The 20,996-nt window shown below is 40.8% G+C and overlaps 1 protein-coding gene across 10 annotated transcripts in view; it reads right to left on the reverse strand.

The window, feature by feature from the left end:
* Window positions 1–20,996, reverse strand: part of NRG2 (neuregulin 2) — a 266,404-nt gene that overhangs the window by 174,748 nt on the left and 70,660 nt on the right. The gene's annotated exons all lie outside the window — the stretch shown is intronic.

The raw sequence follows: 20,996 nt of genomic DNA on the forward strand, positions 1-20,996 counted from the left end.
AAGTTGAGAAAAAAATAGCTTTTCATGTAGAAAAAAGAAAAAAAGAAAGTTTGCATACGTAGCCCAACTGCCTCAGAAAAGAGTTAAGTTTATGTCATCACATCCTCTATGCCATCATTTATAAAGCACAGACAAATTTCAGAGATGTTCATGCACGGGGGGGAGGGTAGAGTGAGTACTTCTCGGAGCCAATGAAGTAGGACATGCCTGCCAGAAGAAATACTCTATCCCGTGTCTCAAACTCCTATTCTGTGGCCTTGCCCTTTAAGTCCTTGGCAGAAGGACTGTGAGTAGGTTATGCAAAAGGCACTCTCAGAGCATTAATTTTTGAGCGAGCAAACTGGTTCGCAGTTGTGATAATAACAACAGCATACTTTCATACAGCACTTGGCAATCTTAAAGCACTTCCACAGACATCATCTGCTGACCCTCACAATATCCCTGGTAGGTAAGAAAAGCAAATATCATTAGCCCTATTTTACAGTTAACAAAACAGGCTCAAAAAGGTCAGTTGTCCCAAGGTCACAGAGCCAGTAAGTGACAAATGGAGTTTAAACTGACATCTTTCTCTCTCTGTATGCTAGATCTGTACTTTCTGTTTTATGAGACAAAGTCTGAGGTTAGGACTATTTCAGCATGTCCAGTGAAAAATTCCGTAAGTAATGCCTGACCTCTGAATTTTGAAGTTCTGCTTCTACTCACCACTGTTTTGCTAGGAATGGTCCTTTAAGGCCTAAGGTGGGTATGGGATACTGGAATGGACCATAATTTTCCTATGCCCCGGATGTCACTGTCCATGACCTAAGAGACAGCAATCTCAGCACATTCATGTCATACTACACAAAGAACTCAGGATTCAATAAAATATCACCTCTGCAACAACAACATGAGCATGGCCTAGTATTTTATTAATGCCTTCTTGAGTTCAGACAGAAGGGCCATGGGATTCCTGAATACACAGGCAACAAGGACAATGAGAACTTGATTCACCTCTGGTGGCAGGGAGACCTCTGAAGAGCAAAGGTAGAGAGCCAGAAGTGGTCTCCCAGCCTCAGAGAGGAACACAACGCATGACACAAGCTAACAAGCCTTTCTGGTAGGGAACATTAAGTTTATCCTGAAGAAGAGCTTAGATATCTGCATGCATAAAAGAAGGCTCCATCCCCAGCCCTCAGCAACTTCCTTCCTGCAGTCAGACCTCCAGGAGTCCTCTGCCCTTACAGAATCAACAATCCCTTCCTTATTTGTTTGCCTGGACTTCCAATTCTACATCTCCAGTCCAATCCTCTCACTTAGGCTCCTGCTTTCTCTCAAGGCAGTCCCAGCCCTCTCTCTTACTGTTTCTCCAACTCATACTTTATGCTGCAGCCTAACTAGAACCACCTGCCATCCTAGTTCAGGTTTGCAGAACTAGGTACTGAGCTAGGCATTGTATAGTGTGCTGGTCCCAAAACATGTTTTAACTTTCTTCAAGCTTTTATGTCTACCAAGAATGACCTTCCCCTACTACCCACTACCAAAATCCAATTTGACCCATCTTTCAGGGTCTAGCAATAATTCCATCTCTTCCTGGAAGTCTTTTCTGATATTCCTAAATACATATTTGTCCTCCCTCTCTCCTTCCTTTTTTTTTTTTTTTTTGAGACGGAGTCTCGCTCTGTCGCCCAGGCTGGAGTGCAGTGGCCAGATCTCAGCTCACTGCAAGCTCCGCCTCCCGGGTTTATGCCATTCTCCTGCCTCAGCCTCCCGAGTAGCTGGGACCACAGGTGCCGCCACCTCGCCCGGCTAATTTTTTGTGTTTTTAGTAGAGACGGGGTTTCGCCGTGTTAGCCAGGATGGTCTCGATCTCCTGACCTTGTGATCCGCCCGTCTCGGCCTCCCAAAGTGCTGGGATTACAGGCTTGAGCCACCGCGCCCGGCCCCCTCTCTCCTTCCTAATGTGCTACTGTCTCTTACAGCACATGATTCAGTACCCTTATGATTTCACCATTTGCCATTTCCTCATTAGCCCTTTACAAGCTTTTTAATGCTATGTCCACGTTGTACTCATCTTTACCTTTCATGCAAAGGGCTCTGCACAAAGAAAGCATCCAACAAACATGTGATCTACTACCTACCATATTTCTGCTTAGTCTCCTATCAACAAGAGGGAGTCTAGCACAAATTGCCTGGGTTCAGAATCCTGGCTCTGCTATTATAGCTTTGTGATCTTGGGAAAATTATTAACCTCTTTATACTTGAGTTTTCCCCTTTGTAATAAAGATGATACTAACACTATTTATTTTATATGATTATTATGGGAACTAAAATGAGTTAACATTTACAAAGTGTTTAGAACAGTGCCAAGTACATATTGTGTCACATAAGTATTTGCTAAGTAAATAAAATAGCTGCCAAATGCATCATTTTCCTTCTTAAAATTGCTTTTCCTCATAATTTATCCATTTTTGTTAATGGTGCTACTATTCTTCCCAGCTTTCCAAGATCAAAACCTTGACTCTTTTTTCTCCTCAATGCCTGCTACTCAGCTTATCACCAAGTCTCACAGATTCATGAAAGATACTGCCTAGTTTACCTGCCTCTTCCCCCAGTTTTCATGGCTTCTAGGACTTTATAACCCCCTCCTTGATCTCCAGAACATGCATCTCTACCCAACTCCAGTCCAATATGAATTGTGTAAACAAAGTATTTGAAAACATTCCTCTCTTTCTATCATATCTCTGCTCTAATACCTACAATAGCAACCTATCACCTCCAGAACCAAGTCCAAATTGCTTTGTCTGTCTCTACAGATCCTCTTTAATCTGGTCCTGCCCTCCTTTCCTAATCTTATCTCCCCTATATCTCTACCCCAAACATGCTAATCTCCTTGTGGTCCTGTAAAGACAACTGCTTGTTTCTACCTCTGCTGACATTGTCCTTTTGGCCTAGCACCCTATCCGCTATCTGCCTAAATCCCCCAAATCTATTTATTCAAGGCTAACCTCCAGTCCTAACTCTGTACTAGAAAATTTCCAGTCTTAATTTATCTTCTCATTCTCTGAATCCTATAGTCTATTTTACCTTTTTGCAATTATTATATTTTGCTTTATGTCACTTGCTACTGATTCATGTGAGTTTGATATCCCCAAATGGACTGTAAACCTCTCAAGATCAAGATACATGATTACTAGACCTCCTTTGCATCCTTCAAAGAAAATACCAATCAAGGAGCTTAAAAAATCCCTTAACCAATATTTGATTTTGAACTTGCCTCTTACTTCCTTTTGGAGTCAGGAAGTGGAGAGAATGGGACTGCACACCCACCTAGCTGATCCTGTATGCTGTGATCACAGATGGTGTGGAAACCCTACCTGGGGGATTTGCTATAGCCAAAAAGCCTGTTCTTACTGTTGACAAACGCCAACAATCTCTGTAATTTAGGTTGCCATATGGTTCGCCCAGCCCTGTAGCAAAATTGGTTTCTCAGGAATATTAAAGAGACCAAGCAGGCCAAGTCTCCTATCTATGGAGTGCAGAGAGGTCACCTTGAGCTGACCCTCCCAAAAACAGGAAGGCACAGGACCTCCAAGGACAAGCCAAAGGTCAAACAGATGTAAAACTGACATCCCCTGAGAGACCTGTCAACTGAATCCACCCCTTCTCTGGAATCCAGCAACAGGCTCTCTCCCCCAAGACTCCTGAGACTACCCTAGAGGAACCCAGCTGGGCAGGGCAGAGGGAAGAGGTTACACTATCCTCACTGCATGGAGAGAGATGCCCAAAGTCATAGTTTTATTTTTTTCATAGTACCTGGTCCTGAGGGTTAGTAACGGAGTTAAACAATTTTTTCTTTTTTCTTTCTTTTTTTTTTTTTTTGAGACGGAGTCTCGCTCTGTAGCCCAGGCTGGAGTACAGTGGTGCAATCTTGGTTCACTGCAAGCTCCGCCTCCCAGGTTCACACCACTCTCCTGCCTCAGCCTCCTGAGTAGCTGGGACTACAGGTGCCCGCCACCACGCCCGGCTAATTGTTTGTATTTTTTAATAGAGACGGGGTTTCTACTGTGTTAGCCAGGATGGTCTCGATCTCCTGACCTCGTGATCCGCCCGCCTCGGCCTCCCAGAGTGCTGGGATTACAGGCATGAGCCACCGCGCCCGGCCAGAGTAAAACAATTTTATCACCAAGCCAGTTGTCCTAATTTGGGAGGGACGATCCTCATTTTTTGATCAACTCTTCATCATTTCCCCCATGTTCCCTCTTTTGTGGATTTCAAAGGCAGGAGGAGGTCAGGGCCCCATTATCTTCCTAAATTGCCCTAACCCCTCCCATCCAATTATCACAATCACAGACTTATGGAAGCTGCTCGGGTTTGAGACTCAGAAGGAAATGCAGGGGAAGTCCAGCTTCAAGAAAGAAATTCAACATTTGAGACATCTAGATTGTCTCTCAACCCAGGATTTTGCTAAACTTTTCAAAGAAAAACTCTAAACCCATGCAGTCTCTATATTTCGAGGCTATTTTTATGCCACTTACCTAATAGGCTCAAACACTCTCTTCACAAGCTCTCACAGCTGAAGAAGAAACTACAGTTTGCTGAAAACAAAAGCCCAGAATGTAAGTACAACCTGCTCAAGGCCATACAGAAAGCAGTGGACTGAGACTGAACCCAGGGAAGCTGATTTCCAGGAAGGACTTTCATTATTTCAAAACAAAACAAACCCCTGACAAGGCCTGATTAGTCTCCTCTTCCTCAACTAAACACACATAGCCCAACACTCCTCTGGGCCACCTAAAAGCAGCTGCTGTCACTTCTGCTTGCCGGATTCAGACTGCAATTCTGCCATTCATTTTCAACAGTCTTCCTGTGCACATATCTGCCATCTCTGTAGCACAGCAGAAGGCTCTAAGTATCAAGAAGGCCCTGGATAAATCACTTATGATACATAAGCCTTGATTTTGAACCAGCTTTCCTGGCTATGTTCCTTGTGTATGGCACATGCAGGTACACTGCAGAGTCACACAGAAGAAATTGTTTTTTCACTAATTTTTCCCTCAGTTAATGTTTATTGAGCTCCTATTATGCACCAAGTACCATGAAGTTGATCGGGATACAGTGGTATAAAAAACAGCCATATTCTCCAATCCTGAATAACCTTTTCAAGGTGCTTCCCATAGAAGCTAATAAAACACAGACTCAAATTCACATATCAGAGATTTGGCTTTTTTTCTAAAGTGACTGTCTCAATTTACTGCCTTCATATTTCTACCAATATATACATACCTAAGGTCAATTTCCTTCCATGAGCCAGGCACTTATTCCCAATGGCCAGTTTTAATCCCAAGATAAAATCCTGAGGTCACGCTCTTCAAGTCACCCAGCAGTTGTTAGTTAACTTAAATAAGGCACAAAAAGATAAAGAAGATACGTCTTTTGCTGCAGCTCCATCTTGCACTCAGGAAGCTCACAGTTTGGAGGACCGCACACACACTTGCCCTCCTCCCCCATCTGACTATGCCAAGTGATAGACTAGGCCTTTATATTTACAGAAGAGCAATGAGCTACTACAGAAACACAGGAGGCCATGATTCATTCTGACTGAGGGGATCACAAAAAGCTTTGAGGAGAAGTGGAATCTGAGCTAAGCCCAGAAGGAAGAGGAGGCAAGAAACTGACTGAGAAGAGGAAATGGAAAGGCATACTAAGCCAAGGAAACAGAATAAGCAAAAGCACTAAAGGATACAAATGTAAAATTTGTTTGAAATTGTCAAGTAGATAATTTTAGCTATGGCAAAGAGTGAATGTGGAAGAGTGGACTAAGGATCACAGATAGGTGGGAGCCAAATTGTGGAAAGTCTTGCACGCCCTGTGAAGAAGTTTCTCTTTATGCCACAGGAAATAGGAAGCTATTGAAGATTTTTGGGTTGGGAAGAGATAATTACTCTGTTTTAGAAAGTGAATCCTAGCAATAGATAATAGAAGAGAACAGAGACTCTGAAACTAGAGAACTCCATTTACAGCTACTAAGGCAGGCTAGGTGAGATATAAGTATCCCACTAGAAGCCAGGCACAGTGGCACATGGCTGTAGTCCCAGATACTTGGGAGGTTGAGGTGGGAGGATTGCTCGAGCCCAGGAGTTCCAAGCTGTAGTATGCTATTATCACACCTGTGAACAGCCACTGTACTCCAGCCTGGGCAACACAGTAAGATCTCATCTTTAAAAAAAAAAAAAAGAAAAGAAAGAAAATAAAAGTTCCAACTAGAGTATCATGAATGAAAAGAATTGGATTGGGGAGACTTTGCAGTAGTAAAAACTGTCATGACTTGTCAATGTCCTCTATACAGGGGATGAGAGTGAGAAAAGACTCAAAGATGATTTTGACATTTCTAACAGCTTGGAAGACTAGATAAATGCTGTTATTTAAGATAGGAGTGTCCTAAACATAACAGGGTATGGCAAGAAGATACTAAGCTCAGTTTGAGACTTTTTGAATTATATCTTTTGTTAAGACCTCGGAAAGATCAAAGGCAATGTCTCAAAGAATGTTTGAGACAAACAAAAGTCCTTTCGTGGGTCTTTTTTGTTTTTGTTTTTCAGACAGGGTTTCACTCTGTCCCCCAGCCTAGAGTGCAGTGGTGCAATCACAGCTCACTGCAGCCTCAACCTCCCAGACTCAAGTGATTCTCCTGCCTCAGCCTCCAAAGTAGCTGAGACAACAGGCATGCTCCACTATGCCTGGCTAATATTTAAAAAAAAAAAAATTGTAGAGATGAGGTCTCCATATGTTGCCCAAGCTGGTCTCAAACTCCTGGGTTCAAGCAATTCACCTGCCTTGGCCTCCCAAGGTACTGGGACAACAGGCATGAGCCACTGCACCAGGCCTCCCCATAGATCTTAAGAATGTGCCTCACAGATCCTTTCTATTAAATAATAGGAATTCTACAAATCTTAAAGAGTATTATCCCACTGCAGCCTCAGAGGGAACTCAAAGTACAGAAGACCTTATGTTAAGAAGATTTGTGGGTGTGGCTTTTGTCTAAGGCAGTAAACCCCAATAAGATTCACTGGAAAAACCATACACTTTTTAAAAGAAGTATATAGTAGTCCCCCCTTATCTATGGTTTCACTTTCCATGGTTTTATACAATAGGATATTTTGAGAGAGAGACCACATTCACATAACTTTTATTACAGTATATATTGTTGTAATTGTTCTATTTTATTATTATGTGTTGTTGTTAATCTCTTACTGTGTCTAATTTATAAATTAAACTTTATCATATGCATGTATGTGTAGGAAAAACATAGTACGGATAAGGCCTAGTACTAGCTGCGGTTTCACACATCCCCTGGGGGTGGAACATATCCTGCATGGATGGAGGGGGCTATTACACCAGCGGGAACATCACCAGCTTGGATGAAAAGGGATATCTATAAGTAGGAAGCAGGCTGAGAAAACTGCTTAGCTGCAAACTCGGGCTACATCTTATGGAAAAAGAGTAATTCAGAGGACAGAACCAGGAACCATAGTGTAGAACAACAAACAGTGAAGAACCATTCCCAGGCAATAGGACTGAGACCTACTCACATTCCAGGCTGGATTTCAAAACTGCTAGGGACTAGAGACTCATGTTTCCCTCCTTTCTAAATGGAATCATCTGCTGTAGATAGAAAATTAAAGAGACATGACAACTAAATGCGACGTAGGATTCTAGATTGGATCCTGGACCAGGAAAAGGCCATTAGTAAGACAATTGGCAAAATTTGAATAAGGCCTATAGATTAGCTTATAGTATTGCATCCATACTATTAATGTCCTGGTTTTGATCATTTTACATGTTGTGTCATTTGAGGAAGCTAGGCAAAGAGTATTTGGGAACTCTGTACTATTTTTGCAACTTTCTTGTATTATAATAAGTCTGAAATTATTTCAAAATCTAAAGAAAAAAATAAAAAGAGTCATTTTTAAATGTAAGTGTTACCAATTTTTTAAAACAGCATCTGTAGTAGTTATCCCAAATCTATCCCAATGTTGTATTTGGTGTAGAGGATAGATAACTTGTCTCTTGAGTTCAGTCTTCAGATCAAGAGGAGCAGTACTCGAGTTGCTGTACTCATGGAACCGCATTGAGGAATCTCAAGTTTACACAGACCTGACTGAGACGATGAGACCCTGGCTCCTGAACCTGAGCCTAATGCCATAATAGATGAGACATTGACCAGGGGGCCGGGGGGAGGTTTTGGGTAGGGATGAGTATATTTTTCATGGGTTAGGAATATAAATAATTCGTGCCAGAGGTCAAACTGTAATGTCCACAAATGCTTTGACCCTCCTTCCACCAAAAGGTGGTGTGTAATTCTCCTCCCCTTGAACCTGGTCAGGTCTTACTTAGTAACTCTCTTCTAATAAGTAGAATGTGGTGGATGTGATGCTATGTGACTTCTGAGGCTAGACCCTAAGAGACAATAGAGCTTTTACCTGGCCCTCCCTTGGGATGCTTATTCCTGGGCCTAGCCTTGGTACTGTGAGGAAACCCAGGCAAGGTCCTTGGTCCTCAGACCTGGCTACACTCCCAGATGAAAACCAGCCAGAATTATTTGCCTGACATGTCAGAGAAGAAACTTTGAAATGACCTTGTCGCAACAACTGTCTGACTGTTCAGCCACCATCTGACTAAAATACATGAAAGATACTAAACCTCCTAGCTGAGTCCCTCAATTCCCAGGACTGTAAGAGATTATAACAAATAACTGTTGCTGTGTTAAGCAACTCCATTTTGGGTGTTCATTTAACTGTTGCTGTGTTAAGCAACTCCATTTTGACAACTGATAACTGTCATAGGCAGGTAGAAACTGGGACTCAAAAAAATTAAGGGACTTTCCCCAAGTTTGCACAGTGAGTAAGGAACACAGTCAGGAACAGAGTCACATACCCATCTGAATCAAAAGTCATTCTCTTTCCACTAATGACAGACATGACAGTAATTGCAGCTAGTCTGCATTGAATGTTTTCTATAAGAAGGCACTGTTCTCTAAGCACTTAATGTGGAGTAACTCACCAAATCTTTATCACAATGCTATGAGGTAGGTATTACTGTGAGCCCCATAATGTAGCTGGGAAACCTGAGGCACAAAGAGGTTCATTAATTTTCCCCAGGTTATCCAGCTAGTAAGTCACAGAGTAAAGACTCGCCTTTAAAAGTCAGCTCCAGGCTGAGGCAGGAGAATTGCTTGAATCTGGAAGGCGGAGGTTGCAGTGAGCTGAGATCCTGCCACTGCACTCCAGCCTGGGTGACAGAGCAATGCTCTGTCTAAAAAAAATGCTCCAGCGTGCAGTCATAACCATTCTGCTATGAACAGATGAAATCTTAAAATCAGATTTCATAAATTGAGAGAAGAACCAAGGACAACCCCTAAGGGACTGTACCCTCTACAAAGTGGTCGAAAGAAGACATGGTGATGGAATGACCTGAGAAGGAAGGGAGAGGGGAAAGAGGTGTGTCAGAAAACCAAACACTATGACAGCATTCCTGGAGGAACCCATGGCAGGATCCACAAACCAGCTTCATTTTTTAAGGCTGACTGGGTCAACTGCAAGCCAACCATAAGGTTCCTCTCCCAAAGCCACATTGTTAGTAGCAAACTCCTCCACAGAAAGTAATCTTTGAACCCTAGAATGAAGAGTTATGTCATTGGATTACTCCCTGAGTCATGTGGACAGAGCAGCACTATCGATCGCCCTTTTCTCCCTCTTACAATAAGAACACTCACTCCTACTCTGGAATGATTAGGCTGTTATTTAACTTCAGACATGAGGAAAGTAAACTGTTGTACTTAAAAAATATATATATGGTTCATGACCTTGACCCAATGAAGCCCATCAAACCCACTGGGACTCTTTACCAACTCAATGTTTTCTTTTAGACAGAGCTCCCTAGGATGCACTAGTTTTAGGTGTTCCCTTTACAGAACTAATCTAAAACCAATGCTTTTAACTTTTTTTACTTCTGTAAAACAAGTTCTGGACGTAAGGCAGACCATTCACCAGAGGTCCTGAGGCTGTAACACCACACAGGAGAAGTGCAGAGCCCACATTGTATGTGGGCATAGGTGAAGCAGGGGAAAGCCTGGCAGAGGTGAAAACAGCACTTCCAAGGGAACCAGTCTCAGCTCCAGCTCCCGTTTGCCCTCTCAGTTGACTGAGTGTAAACCATACACAGTGGAAACCTACTTAGATAATTTACACAGTAAGAAACAAATACGGAAGGCTCCCTTCCAATCTGGGAGCCACCCATGTGCCTCCCTTCAACTTACGAATTAGATTCTTTCCAGCAGAAAGACCTTTCTCCTTTCTCTCAGAGGTGGTAGTGTCTGGCCCTGCCCAGATGGTAATACTACGTGGCTCTACATGGTGGGATTTTCTTAGCATTGGCCTGAATCACCTGGGCTGAGCTCTGGAGGTGCCATCTGAAAGGAATCTCTGTCAGTACTTGCCCAAGACAACTTAATGTATATGTTACTAAGACACCAGTGAATGTTACTAGCCTTTTTGGAGGAAGCATTCCTTTTGAAAATGAGACCTGGAATTATGGAAGATGACTTCTGGGAAAAAAAAAACAACAACAAAACTCCATGTTATGTCCAAAAGAATCCAACCTAAGGGAAACTTAGCCAGATTTACTGGATTTGGTTCCACCCTCATCCTATCCCAAGCTTGTGCCTACCTCCCCACTAGGTCTGTCAGACCTAAGGTCTAAGAAAGGGTTGAGAATTTTATACTAGAAATTTCTGGAAATTTTCCTGATTCTTGACAATGGGGGCTGAAGAATGGATGTTACATTCAGAGAAGAGCAATTCTATCAGCAGGCCTAAGTAGAAAGGAAGGAAGCCAGGTGGGATGAGGTGAGAGAGGTGAAGCCTCAGGTAAGAGAGGGTCAGAAGTAAAACCCATACAAACAGACTGTGAGAAAGAAACCAACCAACAGTAAGCAGTCAGACAGGCTGTCTTTGGAAGTCTCAGAGTCCTTTAAAAGCAACTCTTCACTTACAGGCCTTGGATTCATCCTGTGACAACTGGATCCTGCCATGGTGTGAGACTCCTTTCTTTTTTAGAAAAAATTTTTGTTTTCACTATTTTTCCCCTAAAATCAAATCAACCAATAACAATGCTAGAAAAGTTGCCCTGGATGCAGCCCTGCTGTTTTCTCTCATCCAGAGACAAAGATTCAGACATGACAGATCATCTGCTTAATCACTACCTGTTCCATCCTGACTGGTAAATAAACCCTCCTCTCTAAAGCCATACAAAGTTACTCCAGAAAAGAGGCATCAATGGGGCAGTGCTTAAGAAATCTATTGCTGGTCTAAGCAAGTGTGGCAAGGTGCTGTATTGAGATCATACCTATGGCCAAAGGCACCAGTGGAAGGGACTCAGAGACTCAAGGACGCTGAGTGCCACAGCCTTCTGCAAGGTGGTGTCCAACTTGGAGCTGGAGGAGAAGCCACACCCTACCCAATACTTCAGCCAAGCAGACATGGCAGAAAATGCCTCATTTCAAGGGAATGGTGAAAGAATGAACATGCCAAAGGAGAAACATTGGGAGAAAGCATTGGGCTCCCACCACCGCCCTTTCGAAATGAAAACCAGCGATCAAAGAACCAGTACTGGCCTCCAAAAGCCCCTAAATTGTCTACTAGGCAAAAAGGTGCTACTCCTAATTCGTGATCTCAGCTTACTACAAAAAAGGCACCCGGTCATACCTCTTACCTCTGAAGGTATTCAGCCTGAAGCATGAAGAGGCCAGATTAAGAGTGCATCTGGGCATTCCAGTGAGAGACCAGAATAAGGAATATCCAAAAAGCTCAGGTGGCAAGTGAAACTGGTAAATTTTGCAGAATGCCAACTAACCAAAACACAGAAAAAGAACACAAGCCAAAATGTTGACATACATGAGAAAAACTACCTACAGATAATTCTAAAACTCAACAAAAGAGGATAATTACTTGCAAGAAAATAAAGAAACTATGGACTACTGAGAAAAAAAAAACAAAACAGAACTGAAACATGATCAGGAAGCAAAATTCCACCCTCACTGAAATGTCTGAAGGCACTTTCCATGGTTGTCCCTTAGCCTGGGCTGTCATTTGATGAATCTTGAAATGTGTCTAGGAAAAAAGTGGGCAGTAGAGAAAGCAAATGCTCCCACTGCTCCCCTTTTACTTGGCAATACCAGCAATCAAATATTAAAACTTCACCATATTTTAAGTTACTGCCCCTAAAGATCTTACCACCAGGTAAACGAGATAAGATACTGGCCCATCAAAGGATAACTAGCAATGTATGGCATTAAATGATAAGTGTTATATAAATAATGTAGGCCACAAATACTAAGACTTTCAGAATAAGAAAAAATAAAGACTACTTCTTGAGGTCAGGGGATTCATGGCCAGCCAAGGACCTGTGGGGTAATAATAACGAACAAATATTTAGAGGAAGAACCCCCAAATGCACTACTTTCTGTGTTTTCATTTTCTATAAACATAATGATAGCACTTAATAGAATTGTTATGGGTATTAAATGAGATAATGCATGTAAAATAATTGGCAGTCTTTGTCCTACAAACACTTAAAGAGTAAAGTTTCATACTTTCATCAGGTTTCACATATCAATTAATTATTTAAAATAAAAATAAAATCACACAAACTCAAAAAATGTCACCTGTTACATGATCACATCTCTATACCTCTGACCTTGGGAAGCCACCAGATATATTACAACTCACTACAGAAACAGGAAAAGAGAAAGGATGAGTGTGAACCCATCCCCAACCCTGGAAACCCCAAATCAAAGCAGGATGAGTCAGGGACCCTATCTGAAAATAAGGAAGCTTTCGGCCATCTTCCAGGGACTTTCAGCAACTTCTCCTGACAACAGCAAAAATGTAAGATAAGACCTACTGAAGTCAAAGAGCAAAGCTGGCAGGACTCCAGAACTTGGTTCACCCCACTAGTATGATGGGAGTTTGAAAGAGACACTGTGGATTATGTGTCTTAGTCCTCCCATTTGTGAAACAGAGAAAAACAATATCTCTCTGCAGCCTTCTCAAAAAATTGACCAACACATACCTATGAGCACATCAAGATCTGTAGGCTACTTGAGATCTCCACAGAAAGAGCATTCATATCCTGGGACTCACATGGGTGTCTCCACAATGAGACCACACACATAACCCATTCTCTTCTCACCACCACCTCCACCAGATCTAGCCCAATAACTCTCAAGTTGAAACAAATGGGGATATCTGGGTGAAGAGCATAGTTGTTCATAAAAATGTTTCCACTTGCCTGCCCCCGGTCTTCTTCTGGAACTTAATATTTTCATTTACCTAGTCTTCCTGCTCACTCTGGTTAATAATTAACATTTTTTGAGCAAATTATATGTTAATTATTTTACATGCATTATTACATTATACTTATAGCAATTCTATTAAGTGCTATCACTATCTTCATTTTACAGGAAACTAAGATGCAGAAAGTAACTTGCCCAATATCACCCAGCTGGAATATGCAAAAGATGGTGGTTTCCTTTTTTTTTTTTTTTTTGAGACAGCCTCACTGTCACCCAGGCTGGAGTGCAATGGCGAAATCTCAGCTCACTGCAACCTCTGCCTCCCAAGTTCAAGTGATTCTCCCACCTCAGCCTCCTGAGTAGCTGGGACTGCAGGCGTGTGGCACCACATCCAGCTAATTTTCTCTATTTTTAATACAGATGGGATTTCACCATGTTAGCCAGGATGGTCTCGATCTCCTGACCTCATGATCCACCTGCCTCGGCCTCCCAAAGTGCTGGGATTACAGGCGTGAGCCACCGCGCCCGGCCGCAAAAGATGGCTTCTAAACCCAGGTCCATCTGACTGCAGAGCTCAAACTCTTAGTCATTACACTGTTTGGAGTAGACTTTTTTTTTTTTTTTTTTGAAGGAAGGGCAGCTATTAAAAACTTTTAGCTGAAATCATACTTAATCGTGAACATCTGAATGTTTTCCTGCATGAATAGAAAAAAAATGTCTGCTCTTACCAATTCTATTCAACATTGTACTTTGGCAGGCCTAGGCAGTGTAATAAGACAAGAAAAAGAAACAAATGAGAAACAGATTAGAAAGGAAAAAATAAATATCTTTTTTTCATTGACAACACAATTATGTACATAGAAAATCCCAAGAAATATACAAAAAGAAAGTTGATAGAACAAATAAGTGAATGTATTCAGGTCACAACATACAAAGTCAATATATGAAACAAAACAAAACAATGATATTTCTACATACTACAATGAGTAACTGAAAAATGAAATTAAATTAATAATACCATTTATAATAACATGAATACAATGCCATAGGAAAAAAACACGAAACTTCCAGCTAAGTTTAACGAAATATGTGCAAGACCCATTCACTGAACTACAAAATGTTACCGAGTTACTTTTAACCTAAGCATTCAAATACTACTTATATAATTAAGAATAATTCGTCAGCCTAGCATTCAAGACTGATTAAAATATCACCCTAGGCTGGGCGCAGTGGCTCACACCTGTAATCCCAGGACTTTGGGAGGTCAAAGGGGGAGGATCACTTGAGCTCAGGAGTTCAAGACCAGCCTGAGCAACATGACGAAACCCCATCTCTGCAAAGAAAGAAAGACAATATCACCCTAATCTACCACTCCAGGCTACTCATTTTCATTCCCCTTTCATTCTGTTTTTTTTTTTTTTTATTCCACAAACATCCCCCCTCTAATACTGAGAATGCTGCTCTTGCTGCATGAAATACATTTAATCAATTGATTCATCTCTATTCCCAAACTACTCTCACCTCAACTATCTCTGATTATTGGAAACCCTTCTCAAACTACTTCTCCAAGAAACGTTCTTTAATCTTCTAACCAGATATTATCTTTCTTCCCTTTTTGACTCTTCTCCTCCTCCCAAAAGCACTATGTTGGCATATCTTATAGTGTTTATCATATTCTAAGTTAAATTACTGTTATATGATTGTAAGCTCATTGGTGATGGCGACTGTATCTGATGCAGTTCCTCTAAAGTAACTTGTTCTTTACACAGAATATATATTTACATACTTGTTGAAGCAAACATTTAAAAGACTGAATTAAAAGAAAGTTCTTTTTGTAATAAAACTTTTGGGATATCAAATTGCATCACTGTCACAATAGAATTCATGATGTCCTGACTTTTGCATGGGCTGGACCAGGTGTTTAGCCATTTTGTGACCTTTCTCTCATTCAATTCTGAGGAATGTTAATTCAGCCTGGCTTCTGTTAGTTGGATCAATATCAAGATCAAGACCAAGTAAAACATCCCAGCATAAAGGACAAAGACAGATCCTCAGTCTTTATATAACAGATCAGGGAAAGAAGGTGTAAGGGAGCCAGTGTCCTCAGCACAGGGCAAGAAACTGTGAATGATAAACAGAACTGTGGATTCAGTTTCTGGGGAGAGAAAAAAAAAAGTAATCTGATCATCACATCTTGGAGGTCTGCATTGCTTGCAGAACACAGAAACTTTCTACAGTACCTGGGCCTCTGCTGCTCTAGAAACATCTGCAAGGGTAAATGAAATGTTAACCACCAGTCCTGTCCCACACTCAGGAGGCTAGCAGCACAATCTGGTCCTGAACAGAGGCATAGAGCAGAGCTGACAGGCTCCGGAAGTGTCAGGCCTCTGTCCCAGAGAAGGTCCCTGGAGATGGCTATTTGGATCTTACTGCATATACAAACTGGGAAGGGAATGTTACTGTAGAATGGAGCTCCTATGCCACATTCTCCCAACTAGCCAGAGAAGGAAGGCTTCTTAACGTAATTTCATAATTATCAAAAACATTATAGCTGATTAGCAGCAATTAATCACACTCCATAAGTGTGAATTTGTCTTTTGACCCCAGACTGGCAAAAGCTCCCTAGCTCTTTGCCTGGGTACAGGATGTCCTTTCATGTCATCCTAATACCTTTTAATCATCCTCTATGTGTGCTTCAGTTCTTACAATCTGACATGGAGCTCTAGCTCAGCAAGATTCATCTGCATGTATTACTGTTTTTAAAGAAGTCTGCTTTAATTAAATATAAAAGTCATTGTTCGAACTTGTCATAATTTAGCACTTCTACCGATTAATTCATCTACTTTCCCTAGTTTCCTAAAGAATTCCCTGTATCATCTCTTGAAATTCATAAACTGGACTTATTTCTATGTACAAATTCCAAAAAGTAAGTGGGAGGAGAGGGTTAACTTGCTAGAAACAAGTAAGACAAAAATCCCCACACCATATACACCCATCCATCCAAACACAAAATTTGGGGGGAAATTTCTCTTACTTTTAGTGCAAATTATACTAACAACACTTCAGACCTTGCAAAGAAAGATCTAAGAACAAGTTGTTGAAAACTGCATTGGGGAAACTTCAATGATACTGATACCACCATTCCTTTCCCAAATTTTCAAAGTTGCCAAATGCCACTAAGCAAACAGCGTTTAGAGGGTTAAGACTTCTGCTGTTTTGATATTTGCATATTTACTTTTTTCCTATGTATCCAAATGGCAATTCCCTGTTCCTCTGAAATTTTAATGCTATGTTCAAATTAGTTACCTTAAATATACTTCAGAACAGTATTCAGGTAACTAAATTCCCTGGAATTGTACCAGCTGTGCATGAATATGGTCCAAATCAAACTCTTCATTGACAACTGGGGACTCTGGCTTCTGAATGAAAATCAAAGCAATCATGCACTGTGGAGTTTTCTCTTTTTATCTGTGAAATCATGTGATCTCCCACATGGACGCTACTGTGAGATCACCAAGTGGGTGAAACAGTAAGAATTGCTGTATGGGTTGAGATGCAGCCCTGAATCCCAGTGATAAAACTTTGGATCTCTCCTTTGAGCATCCCAATTAAGACTTATAAAATGTATTGTCATGGAAAACTTAATGGCAAAGTATCTGAAAAATAAGTTGGTATTTTCATTCCTGAGTCTTGAATTATATCTGTGAGGTAAGGTATTGACAAGAAAGGATCCTTTAACTAGACACTTGAGATAGAGGACTCAGAGATCATTAGAACTAGGTAGATAAGATCTTGGGCCAGGTTAAGAAAATATGTACTACCTGGGAAGAATTTACCACAAAATTGACTTAATGGCAAAATTAACATTCTTCCTCTGTCGAAAGAAAATATAAGACTACTTTGGGCCGGGAGCGGTGGCTCACGCCTGTAATCCCAGCACTTTGGGAGGCCAAGGTGAGTAGATCACGATGTCAGGAGTTGGAGGCCAACCAGGCCAAGATGGTGAAATCCTGTCTCTACTAAAAATACAAAAATTAACCAGGCGCAGTGGCAGGTGCCTGTAATCCCAGCTACTCAGGAGGCTGAGGCAGGAGAATCGCTTGAACCAGGGAGGCAGAGGTTGCAGTGAGCCAAGAATGTACCACTGCACTCTAGCCTGGGTGACAGAGCAAGACTCCATCTAAAAAAAAAAGGACTACTTTGAAAAACATTGTGTTTTTAGAGAAACACACACTTCAAGAATAAATTATTCTTGAATATTTTACCACAGAGCCTTAAACCTGGGTAGCTGAGAATGGGGGTTAAGAAGGAAACTTTTCTTCATATATTTTTATGTATTTTCTGAATTTTGAGCCATATAAGTGTGTTACAGCTCCAAAAATATAAATATAATTTTGTAAAGAAAAAACTAATTGATATTAGAAAATAAAATTAAAATCCCCTAGATAAAAGAGGATGGTAAAGGGGAAACACATTTGCTTTGATTAGGGGCCGAGAGGAAGTTAGTCACCTGATTGTTAATACACCACCATCCCTAGCTCCCAAACTGTTTGTTAATTCAAACCATGGTTGTTTTATTTTTGTTTAAATTTGGGGGTGGGCAAGTAGTAATCTACTTTCCAAAAGAAAAAAAATAAGAGGGTCTTTTCCAGCAAGATCTTTATTCTCCACCGCTCAAATCCCATTAACACTAATCAGCACAATGATTAAGCACATTGTGGTTAAGTACTCTAGTTGATAATGATTCTTTTGGAAGAAAGGTTCCCATAGCGACAGGTAAAGGCTATCATCAAACTCAGCTTTTCAGCACAGGACTTGATGTCACAGGTCAGAGAGTTAAGATTGTTTTAGTATTAATCTGGAGGCTTTCTTTAACTTCACTTGACTTTACCCATTCAAATGACACTGATGGAGAGTCCTTCTATAAACCAGGCAAAGTACGAAACACTGGGGGGCAGGAGAGCTCAGAGAAAGAAGACCTCAGAGATAAGCTATTGTTCCTGCCCCAAGAATTGCAGTCTGCCAAGGAAAGCAGCCACTACAAGAAATAATGACTTTAGGGTGGTAATTCAATCCTTAAATCTGCAACCATGCCTCTAGTCCTCATCACTAGGACTGGTCAGTTTCTAATCTAGTTTCACTTTCCCATCTTCAAGCTGCAGCACAGCTGGGTTTCCAGCTGGCTAGGGAAGAAAAGATTCTTTAAATAAACAGCATTTTAAAAATATGTAGTCGCTTTTGCTATACTGAATTTTGTGAACCACCTTTCTCTAATATGTGAATCTGGGTGCCACATTAATTTAAAACTATCCTAAAGAATGTAAAATTCTCCAGGAATATACCTTTCCTTGTTTAACAACAAAGTACACTATACACTGGAAAACCGCTAATCAGGAAATCCCAAAGAAAGAAATGATCTTTATTTTTTATGCTATTTACTGCATCTATTCAATAAGGAAACTGCTTAAAAACATGAATATAAGAAAACAACAAGATAGGGTGTAATTATACCAAAATATATGCAACCATCTTTTAAAATGCAGGACTATTTGCAGAACAGGATGCTTTTATAACATTGTACAGAGTTGCTGATCCCTGCAAGGTCTTTCTAACTCTTTTTCCTTGCCTTTCCACAGAAGGTACAGAAAACACCTCCCTCCATACATGCAATCTTCTAAGAAATGCAAAGATTTTACTCAACTCTATCACCAGATGTACTCTTTCTGGATAAATGATACCCATTAGATATGTAAAAATACCACTCTGGCAGGTCTTGCTATTCCAGCAAGACCCCTGTCTACCTTTCCCCACCTTATATTACAGACTTCAGGTCAACATTTCAGGTTGGAAACGAGCCATTTACAAGGACTGATAAGAAGAGGTTCAGTGTGACCTCCCGCATTGATGCTCCTGAGGCCAATTTTTAAACACAATATTATCCCTCCATATGGTGCCCCCCCCCAAAAAAAAACCCCACAAGCTTTGTAGATGACCTCCCAGGGAACCACACCTCTCAGAACGTACACACACTCAGACCCGAAACTAGCTAAACAAAGCAACAATGCAACCTCAGTTGCTTAATATAACGGCCACGACGACAGTTTCCAAGTGCCAGTTTCCCTATTTTGCAATGGGCAAATCTGCTCCAAGGAGAAAATGTTCCCAATGACCCTGTGGCCCAGAGGGCTTTCTTTAGAATAGAAAACAGAAAATGAATTTGTTAGTTATTTCCTGCTAAGCACAAGGACAGTGTTGTGGTTAGTTAGGATGATTTTGTTTCCTTATTTAATATACCATTACCAGTACATGTTTTCTTTAACCACACAGCAGAAAATAAGAAAATGCAGTTTATGCTCTTCTGTTATATTATCACCAATTCCACAAGTCTCACAAATAGGTACTTTAATTTCTAATCCCCTTATATAAGGCTCCCCAAAATAGTACCTATTTATACACTTTCCTTTGAATATCAATTCAAAGCAATTTTTTGCATTCTAAAATGTTTACTGCCATACACATTCCTGATCCTTGATAATTTGTGATATGTGAGGGCCCTTCCTTTACCAGTGATTGCAGTTCTAAATGTATCTTTTTAAGAACTGTACTACACATGCTATTTTGATAATATGAGATGATCATAATCTCGAAACAGACCATGTTTCTGACCCTCAAATCTTTCATGATTTCTGCATTCAACTGTTAAGCTATTAAATGCTCACTAGAACAAACAATGTGTAATTGATGAGGCATATTGTGTTGGGGGAAGGAGAAAGTAGAAGGAGGGAGACAAGGGAGCAGAGAAGCCAGTTACTCTATGGGGTTGTCTGACAAAGACCATCAAGTCCTCAGCAGCCCAGACTAGGGATTATGTGGAGATATACACTGTGCAAATGCAGGAGCAACTCACCAACAACCAAACAGAAGCTGTCCTTGAACAAGGTTCAATAAATATTTTTACTATCTATTTTCCACTGTATAATACTGTTTCACAGCTCCCCAAGGGATCTCAGATAAAATACTCAATAGAATAAAAAACTAGAAATTCTTAGCTGGTCTCTGCTTGTCATCATAAAACATTTCAGAACATAAAACTAATATTAAAAAGCAGTCGACGATATTCCTAAGGATAATGTCAGGGTGATAAACGGCTGTTATCCTCCAAAGTTTTCCACTTCTTATTAAGACATTGCCAAGATTCTTCTCATTAAAGTGATCACAGTTTAACACAGTTAGTGCCTAGATATACTCCCATAAGTAAACTCCTAAAATTTGCCTCCTGAAGGGAGTGGGGGAGGAAAGCTTCCAAAAGTCATAGGTATTGATCTAGAAAGATGAGGGCAGCAAAACTTACTATAAGCTGTTACACATATTTTGCTACTCAAACAAAGCCTGTCTACACTACCTAGAATCAGTTGGTAAACTGGTAAACATACCAATTTCTATGAGAGTACAGGACATCTATCATAATTCAGCGATTACACAGTCCAGCAAGTCATACCACATGCCAACAAATTCAGCTTTAGTTGGGACAAAAAGAAACCCCAACGTGAATAAGCACGAGACGGGCTTACACCAAATGCTCCAGTGTGGGTCAATTTGATCTGAAATATCTTACTAAGAAGTAAGTACTGGATTCAGGGACAAGAAGAAAAAGCTCTTAGACTGAC

The sequence above is a fragment of the Macaca fascicularis genome, chromosome 6, assembly GCF_037993035.2.
Source record: "Macaca fascicularis isolate 582-1 chromosome 6, T2T-MFA8v1.1".
In the NCBI taxonomy this organism is placed as follows: Eukaryota; Metazoa; Chordata; class Mammalia; order Primates; family Cercopithecidae; genus Macaca; species Macaca fascicularis.